The 8,237-nt window shown below is 43.7% G+C and overlaps 1 pseudogene; it reads left to right on the top strand.

Annotated features, from left to right (window-relative positions):
• Window positions 1-317: 317 nt before the first annotated feature.
• LOC129356450 (aurora kinase A-B-like) lies at window positions 318-2,677 on the top strand (annotated as a pseudogene).
• Window positions 2,678-8,237: the final 5,560 nt, after the last annotated feature.

Genomic DNA, 8,237 nt, shown 5'->3' with positions numbered 1-8,237 from the left:
GCTGATGTTTTCTTCTTATGTACTGAACTGTCTCCTCATTGGTCTGAGCTGCTTCCTGTCTGTGTGTACGAGTCTCTGATTGGTCTGCAGCGACAGACCCAGCAGGAAGCGGACGACCAGGTCCAGGTTTCCATTTGGACTTCTTGAACAGCCATCTACTGCTCTGATGAATCATTTGTTTCTGTTCTTCACTGCAGTTCTGTTTCCAGGATGTTGAAGAAAAGTCCTAAATCAGTAACTGGCAGAGTGAGAGAAACGAAAACCTGCTGCTGGTGTTGATGTGTCAGTTCACTGGAAAAGGTTTTCACTGGGTGTAATTGTGACGTGCAGAAGAGAAATCCTGAACCAGGAAATATTTCAGTTTAGTTAAGATTCCTCAGATATTCCTGAGCTGAAAGCTGCGACACTTTGTGTGAACATTTGTGGAAAGTAGTTTCAGTTCATGAGGTTTGAATGTGAATCTGAGTCGCCTTTTCTTGTTTTTCTCCGGGCAGAGGAGACGTGGAGATCAGCCTGGCTCCTGACGGTTCCACTCCGACCCAGATCTACAGAAACAGGTCGGTTCTAAGGTCCGGTCCAAACGACTCTCTGGACCCGAAACGCAGCAGAACATTCCTGCATCCAATCAAATGCGATGCAGACGTGCAAACATGCAGGAGAAATGTTGCAACCATTCAGCTCAAAAGGAGAAATTCGTAACAGACACAGAGTCTCTTTACAGACAGGAATATAATATTTATATATGTAACGTAGAAGCGACGGCCATTTTAGACAGTTTAACGTCTGGATGCAGCGATCCGATGTTTCGTATTGACCATCTGAATTCATTTAAAACGGTTTTATGATTTGAAAACTGGTGTAAAAGTTGTGGATTATAAATGTAGCTGATAAGCAGCATCAGTGCAGCTGAATCCACCAGAAGCTCCAGTAGTTTAATAAATAATAAAGAAACAGATGAAAGCAACAAGTTGACCAACTCAGTTCAACATGTCGATAAACGGCGACAAACATTTGAAACGGTTCAGAAAGTCCGATTAGTAATTCTAAGTAAAACGCAAATTAAATAACGAAGCATTTTAAACATAACTGGCCTCTGGTCTAGTTAAAGCTCACAGATGAGCTACTTTCTGTTTTGCTTTTGTTTTTAGTGCATCATGGAGCTGGCAGATGCGCTCCACTACAGAGACATCAAACCAGAGAACCTGTTGCTGGGAGGAAACGGGGAGCTGAAGATCGCTGACTTTGGTTCTTCTGTTCACATTCCATCTTTAAGGTATGTGCATGCTGACATGTTAGCATGCTCTGTAGTCATTTCAGCTCTGACATTGTGTTGTTCTGTCCATGCAGGAGGTCCACCCTGTGTGGATCGCTGGACGACCAAACTCAGGATGAGAAGGTGGACCTGTGGAGTCTGGGGGTCCTTTGCTATGAGTGTCTTGTTGGAAAACGTCCATTTGAAACAAAAAGTCACGATGAACCTACCGTAGGATTTCTAAGGTAAGAATGCTGATGAATGCAATAATTCAATTCCTAATTTTCACAGGAGTTTTATCCAAATATTTGAGCTTTTTGGAGCACAGAGATCCAAAATAAAAATCTTTTAGGCAGACGGACCAGCTAACATGTTGTTAATATTTATTATTGGTGTAGGTGGAGTACAGTTCCCCTCCACATGCTTCCATTAGTGCCGGAGCTAAAGACTTGCTGGCCAAGCTGCTGCAGCCCAACCCCATGCACAGGTTGCCCATTGAAGGCGTCGTCTCCCATCCCTGGGTCCTCAAACGCTCCACCAAGACGCCCACGACTTGTGAGTCATTTCTGAGTACGTCTTTCCCAGCACCGGCTCCATCTTCCGTGTCCAGGATCCACTGATTTGGAAGGACAGTTATCAATATTTTAAAAGTACATGACAGCCAAGAGGAATCATGTTAATAAAAGTCATCCTTTCATGTTTTGAATTTTTTGGGGGGTTTGAATTCTGTTTCTGTAAACATATTTACACACGAGAGGAAAGAGAGACAAATTTGCTGTAGATTTTTTGGTGGAGATGTTTTTAATCCTGCAGAAATTGAAGGGAGATTATCCCCATTTCTGAACTGAAACATGTGTTCTGAACTTTTAGATTTATTTTTCAAAAGAGTATTAAAATGGTAAAGCAGCAGTCACATTGAAACATTGAAGTATTATGGATATATGATTTTATGTTGTTCCTTTTAGTCTGCTTCCAGGAAGACGTCCTGCTCTATTTTTATGTCACTCTGCATGACTTGTAAGATTTGATCCTTTTCTTTATGCTGAACAAAATGTGTTTATTTGTCAAGCTGAAACGTCCGAGGGGTTTTGTTTGAGTCCAGTGGCCAAAATGGAGCCGATAAGAACAGGAAGGCCCAACATTTTTGCAGGGAAAGTCAATTATCTCTGCAGGTTTTCCATGAAAACTAACTGGTAAGTCGTTGTCAGTTTGAGATTTTCTTCCCTCTGTGTCCTTCTAGATGAGACGCAGCCGCGGGAAAACAAAAAGACCAATGTTCACGTCCTCTACGGAACCAGAGAGACGGACTTTCAGACGGGGAAACAGCCGGAGACCATAACAGAACAGCCTTACCTCTGGTCATGTGGTCGGCCTCGCACATTCTGGGCGAGCCGTTGGACGCATTCAGAGCTGAAGCTCAAATAAACATGCTTCTTAATGAAGCAAGAGCCACAACTGGCTAATGAAGTGGAGGAGGTGGCAATAGGTCAAATGAGCAACTTGAGGAAGCTGCTGCAATGGTATGTCGTTTTTTCTTCATTTTTTCGACAACATAATATAGTATGTCGTTTTTTTTCAATATTTCGGACGACATACTATATAGTATGTAGAAATGATAATATTGAAATGATACTTTATATTTAATAGGGAAGAAAAACAATGATATGTGTGAAGAATGTGGAGAAACATAGAACATGTATTAATGAACTGTAAACATGAATGTGAAGGGAGAAATTGAGAGAATAGTTGGAAGGACAGATCAAGAATGGAGTTTGAAAGGATACTGGGGAATGATGGAAATATATGGATATTTGCATATTAAAGAAAGCACTATTTATTTATCTTCAAATATGTAACTGATGTAAAATACTGTTGCTACACACTCGTGTAGGTGGCGGTATGCACCTTAAAGTTGCTTGAGATCCGCCATAATAGAAAGAAGAAGAAGAAGGCCAGGGTTCTTGAATTATTCTGAAATGTTTGTTTTTTTTTTAGAAAAGTAAACAAAAACTATTTTAAACAGGATCAGGAACTGAAGTCGGTCATGTAGTGAAAGACGACTGAATGGATAGAATAGAATAGAATAGAATAGAATAGAATAGAATAGCATTTATTGTCATTGAACAGGATTCAACGAAATTCCTATTGCAACTCCCGTGCAAAAAGTCAAAAATACAATATTAAATAAACAAACACAATAATAATAATATATACAACTAAAATTAACTAAAGGCACTCAACCACACCAAAGAAGAAGCAGCAGGTCCAATTATGGTAAAGTGCAGATGATGTGACAGTGCAAGTGCAGAACAATATGGCTGTGTGGGGGTTGGGGTGTGGGGGGGGGGGGGGGTATGTGAGGTTATGATATGTGTGGGAGGGGGCGGCAGGGAGTAATGGCTCTGACGGCTGGGGAAGAAACTGTTTCTCAGTCTGTTTGTTGTAGTCCGTATATTCCTGAACCGCTTGCCTGATGGCAGCGGCACAAACAGTCTGTGGCCCGGGTGGCTTGAATCCATGGCTATGAATCCAGCTCTCTTCTTGACCCGGCCTATGTAAATAGAGTCCAGGTCCGGGAGGGGGCATCCCACAATGCCTTGTGCTGTTCTCACCACCCGTGTCAGTTGTTTCCTCTCCAGTGCTGTGCAGCTACCATACCACACAGTCACGTTGAGGCAGAGGACGCTCTCGATCGTCGCCCTGTAAAAGTTCACGAGCAGCCGTGAGGAAAGTCCAGCCCGTCTCAGTTTCCTGAGGAAGAAGAGCCTTTGTTGTGCTTTCTTCACCAGGTGGGAGGTGTTGGTATTCCAGGAGAGGTCAGACGTGATGTGGAGGCCCAGGAACTTGATGTTGTCCACACGCTCCACCTCTTCTCCATCTATGAGAAGGAGAGTGTGACCCGTCCTCCTGGACCTTCTGTAGTCCACAATGACCTCCTTGGTCTTCCCTGTGTTCAGCACCAAGTTGTTGGCTGAACACCACTGAGTGAGCTGCTGAATCTCCTCTCTGTAGGGGGTCTCGTTGTTGTCTGAAATGAGACCCACTACTGTTGTGTCGTCCGCAAACTTGACGACTGTGTTGGTGGGGTGGATGGCAACGCAGTCGTGTGTGAACAGGGTGAAGAGAGCTGGGCTGAGCACACAGCCCTGCGGCGTGCCTGTGTTGAGGACCAGTGGGGACGATGTTGAGCCACCTATTCTCACCACCTGAGGCCTGTTGGTGAGGAAGTCTCTGATCCAGTGGCACAGTGAAGCAGGCAGCCCCACCTTGAGTAGCTTCAGCACCAGCTTGTCTGGGATGACGGTGTTAAATGCTGAGCTGAAGTCTACAAATAGCATCCTGACGTAGGTGTTGGGATGCTGCAGATGGGTCAGGGCTGTGTGCAGAGTGATGGAGACAGCATCCTCTGTTGACCGGTTCGCTCTGTAGGCGAACTGAAGGCTGTCCAGGTCTGCAGGGATGAAGTGTCTGATGTACCTCAGAAGAATCCTCTCAAAGCACTTCATGATCACCGGGGTCAGAGCGACGGGCCGGTAATCGTTCAGGCTGGTGATGGTCGTCTTCTTCGGTACAGGGATGATGGTGGAAGACTTGAGACACTCAGGAACCATGGTGAACTGCAGGGACAGATTGAAAATGTCCAGAAACACTCCTGCCAGCTGGTCGGCGCACGTTTTCGCTCTGGCCTGACACCTTTGTCCGGTCCGTAGCTTTGTGGGTGTTGATCCTCCTCAGGGTGGACGTCCCTGTGCTGCTGCAGGACGAGAGGCTGGTACTGCTCTTCAGTCGGGGTAGATGTACAGCTTCTCTGCTGCCCACTGTGTCAAAGCGGGCAAAGAAGCTGTTTAAGGTGTCAGGCAGGGTGGGGTCGCGGCTGGTCAGCTGAGTGCTGTGTTTGTAGTCCGTCATGGTCCTGATGCCTCTCCACATGCTTCGGGGGTTGTTGTTGATGAAGTGTTCCTCAATCCGCTGTTTGTACTGGAGCTTGGCCTGCTTAATTCCGACTGACTGAAACTTTAACAACAAACATCCACAAGTTACTGGATGATAAAACTATTTCCTCCTTTCTGGGTTTTTCTTCTGCCCAGATCATTGATTAATATCTGGATCAATACAGAAACAATAGAAACACTAAATGTTTCTAAACTAGATAAATTCACAGTTCAGCTAAATGAGAGACAAACAGAACCAGATCCGGGTCCAGTCACGGTTCTGTTGGGTTAAACATGATAAACTTTAATTTAACGACATTTAAAAGCAGATCAAATAAACTACATTTATTCAGCAGGAGATGCAAAGATGATTTTATTTAAAATGAAAACTGGAGATACTGATGCGCTCCGTTTTGAAAAATAAACTTTTAACCAGAAATAAAGTTTAACAAAAACCTTAAACTGGATCTCATTATTTAATCACATATTATTAACATATTATTATTTAATAACTGATTATTGATCATAAGAGACGAGTTAGAAACTGGTCTGCTGCTAAGTCAGCAGATTTTTACCCTTAAATTTACATCAGATTAATTTATCTTCTGATCAAAAGCTGAACCCGGTTCTGATGGAACTGGTTCTGCAGCCTCTGCCTCAGAGCCGTTGAGCAAGCGATGTTAATCCCCCGCTCAGGAAGCAGCTCTGTGGTTTTCCTCTCTGAAGCATCTGAACATCAGCTCTGCGGTCCGATAAAGTGACCAGAACCGCATGGCTGCAGCTGATAACAGCCAGCGGAACCAGCTGATAGCTGGGCGGCCATGTTGGACAGGGAGAGCGAGGGGAAAACGCCTCAACATGTCGCTGACGGAGCGCCGAGGCGTCCTGGATTCAGGCTTCAGGTGTGTTGGGTAAACTGCCAACGGTGCGACCGCAGCAGCTTCACGGAGACGAGCAGATAGTCTGAGGAGGAAACACGCTGCGCCGCCATCTTCTGAAGACACTTTATGTTCACAAAGTTTTCCACAATCACAGCCGGAAACCCGGATCAGCATCATCCCACTTTTATTCCTGAACACGAGAGCAAAAATCTGCAACCTGGACGAAAACAACAGGCTGCAAATGAAGAGAATGAAGAGAATGAAGAGAATGAAGAGAATGAAGCGACCAACGCAGTCAGTGAACGCATCATCACATCCCAACTCCTCTAGGGCCAAGTCCACATCCAAACAGAACCAGGTCAGAACCAGGCAAGAAACTTCCAGCTTCCTCCGTCTGCTGACCGTCAGGAGCTGTAGGCAGAAAAAAGTTCTGCACTGAAAAACTCTGACAGTTTGAGATTCGTCTCAGAAATGTTCTAGAAAAAACTTTTCAGGAAAACAAGAAACTCTGAGTTTTAAGCCAAGTTTTTCTAGACAAAACAAATCTCTGAGTTTGACGACCAAAATCTTCCAGAAAAAAAACTGGAAAATTAATGAGTTTGAAAATTTGCTAATAAAATCCCAAAAGCCTCTGAAATGTTGAGATTAATCTCAATATTTTGAGGAAAGAATGCAGAAATCTGAGTTTAAATATTCTAGAAAAAACAAGAAAATTTATGGATTTGAAAAGATGCAAGTTTTCTAAAACGCTTAGAAAGTTTTAGATTAATTTCAACAACGATTTTATAGAAAAAAAAACATTTTGTAAAGTAATGTTTGTTTCTAGAAAATTTGAGCCATTTCTAGTCAATTTTCTGTTTTTAAATCTAGAAAAGTTCTTTTTTATATAGAAACTTTCTGTGTTTTTAATATTCCGTCTACAAAGCGTCGCTGCCGTCGCTTTCGGCTCTGATCAACTTTAGACGATAAACGGCGGCCATCTTAACTCAGGGCGTCTCCGTTCTTCTTCTCTGCACGTCGCTTCGTATAAAAGTCCGACTGCCGGAGATGAAAAGGACTAACGCGGCGCCACCTGTCGCTGCTCCAGAGGAACTGCTGCTTTAAAGGTGCAGCTGATTTCCCTGGAGCAGAGAGCCCAACTAACCCAGCAGCTAATGTCTGCTTGTTAGAAACACCTGGAGGTTGATACTGGACTGGACCCGGTTCCGTGGAGTCCGAGGTTTCACGAGAATCTTCTGAAACCTTGAAGACAAACCATGTCTTCAAGGCAACATATGGTAGTTAAGTGTCTTTCGCTCAGTCAGCGTTTCCTTCCTGCGTCTCGTCGCCTGCAGGCATCTGGACCAAAGGTGGACCTGCAGATCAGGTTCTGTTTCCGACCCGAAGCTGAAACCAGGTGAAAGGTTTTTCTCTCCATCAGAGTGAAGAGAGAAATTTAAATTTAAAAAAATTCCCATCATGCATTTTTTACTGAACGTGTTTGGAAACAAAAATTTACAGTTTATTTTATGAGTTTAGCCGCGTTAGAAAAGTTTTCCCTGTAAACCTGAACCCAAGTGATCCGAGTTCACGTCCCTGTGGAGCCTCCATTTCAAACCAGTCGTTAGCTTGTTGTAGCAGTTTGTTCTTTTAAGGCTTCCAGTTTTTATTTTAATGTTTGTATCTATTTTAGAAGCGTGAAAATGTCAGGCGGTGATAAGATCTCATCCTCTGCATCATCGGCACCAACGCAGCTCTGAGAACGGCGCCCTTCGTTAATATTAATCCACTTCCTGTCTGTTCATCAGACGGAGGAGTAAAACTGATCCCAGTCAAATCTGAGACAAATTCAGCCTGAAAAGCTTCGTTTTGTGATCTGATGTCACTTTCAGTTCACATTATTCAAAAGTAGAGAAATTGTTGTACCAACCACAGAGCTGAAGAGGAAGTGGGCCAAGAAGACACCCTGTGGGACTCCTGTTTGACTTTCCTCGTCTCTGAGAAACGCCTGCAGGCTCAGCTTCAGTTTGCGACTAAAACAGCAGAAAACTTCTTTCTTCTTCCTCCATTCAGTCCAGATGGATCGTTTAACGCCTTACAATGAGATTTACGTTAGGAAAAAATTAATTTCATGTAAAAATGTGAAAAAATGAAGATTATCTTTATAAAAGTCCCCAATAAGCTGAAGATTCT

This window comes from Poeciliopsis prolifica, unplaced genomic scaffold (genome assembly GCF_027474105.1).
Source record: "Poeciliopsis prolifica strain line A6 unplaced genomic scaffold, Auburn_PproV2 SCAFFOLD171, whole genome shotgun sequence".
NCBI lineage: Eukaryota > Metazoa > Chordata > Actinopteri > Cyprinodontiformes > Poeciliidae > Poeciliopsis > Poeciliopsis prolifica.
The sequence above is the reverse complement of the archived record's forward strand: the minus strand, read 5'-3'. Positions and strand labels throughout refer to the sequence as shown.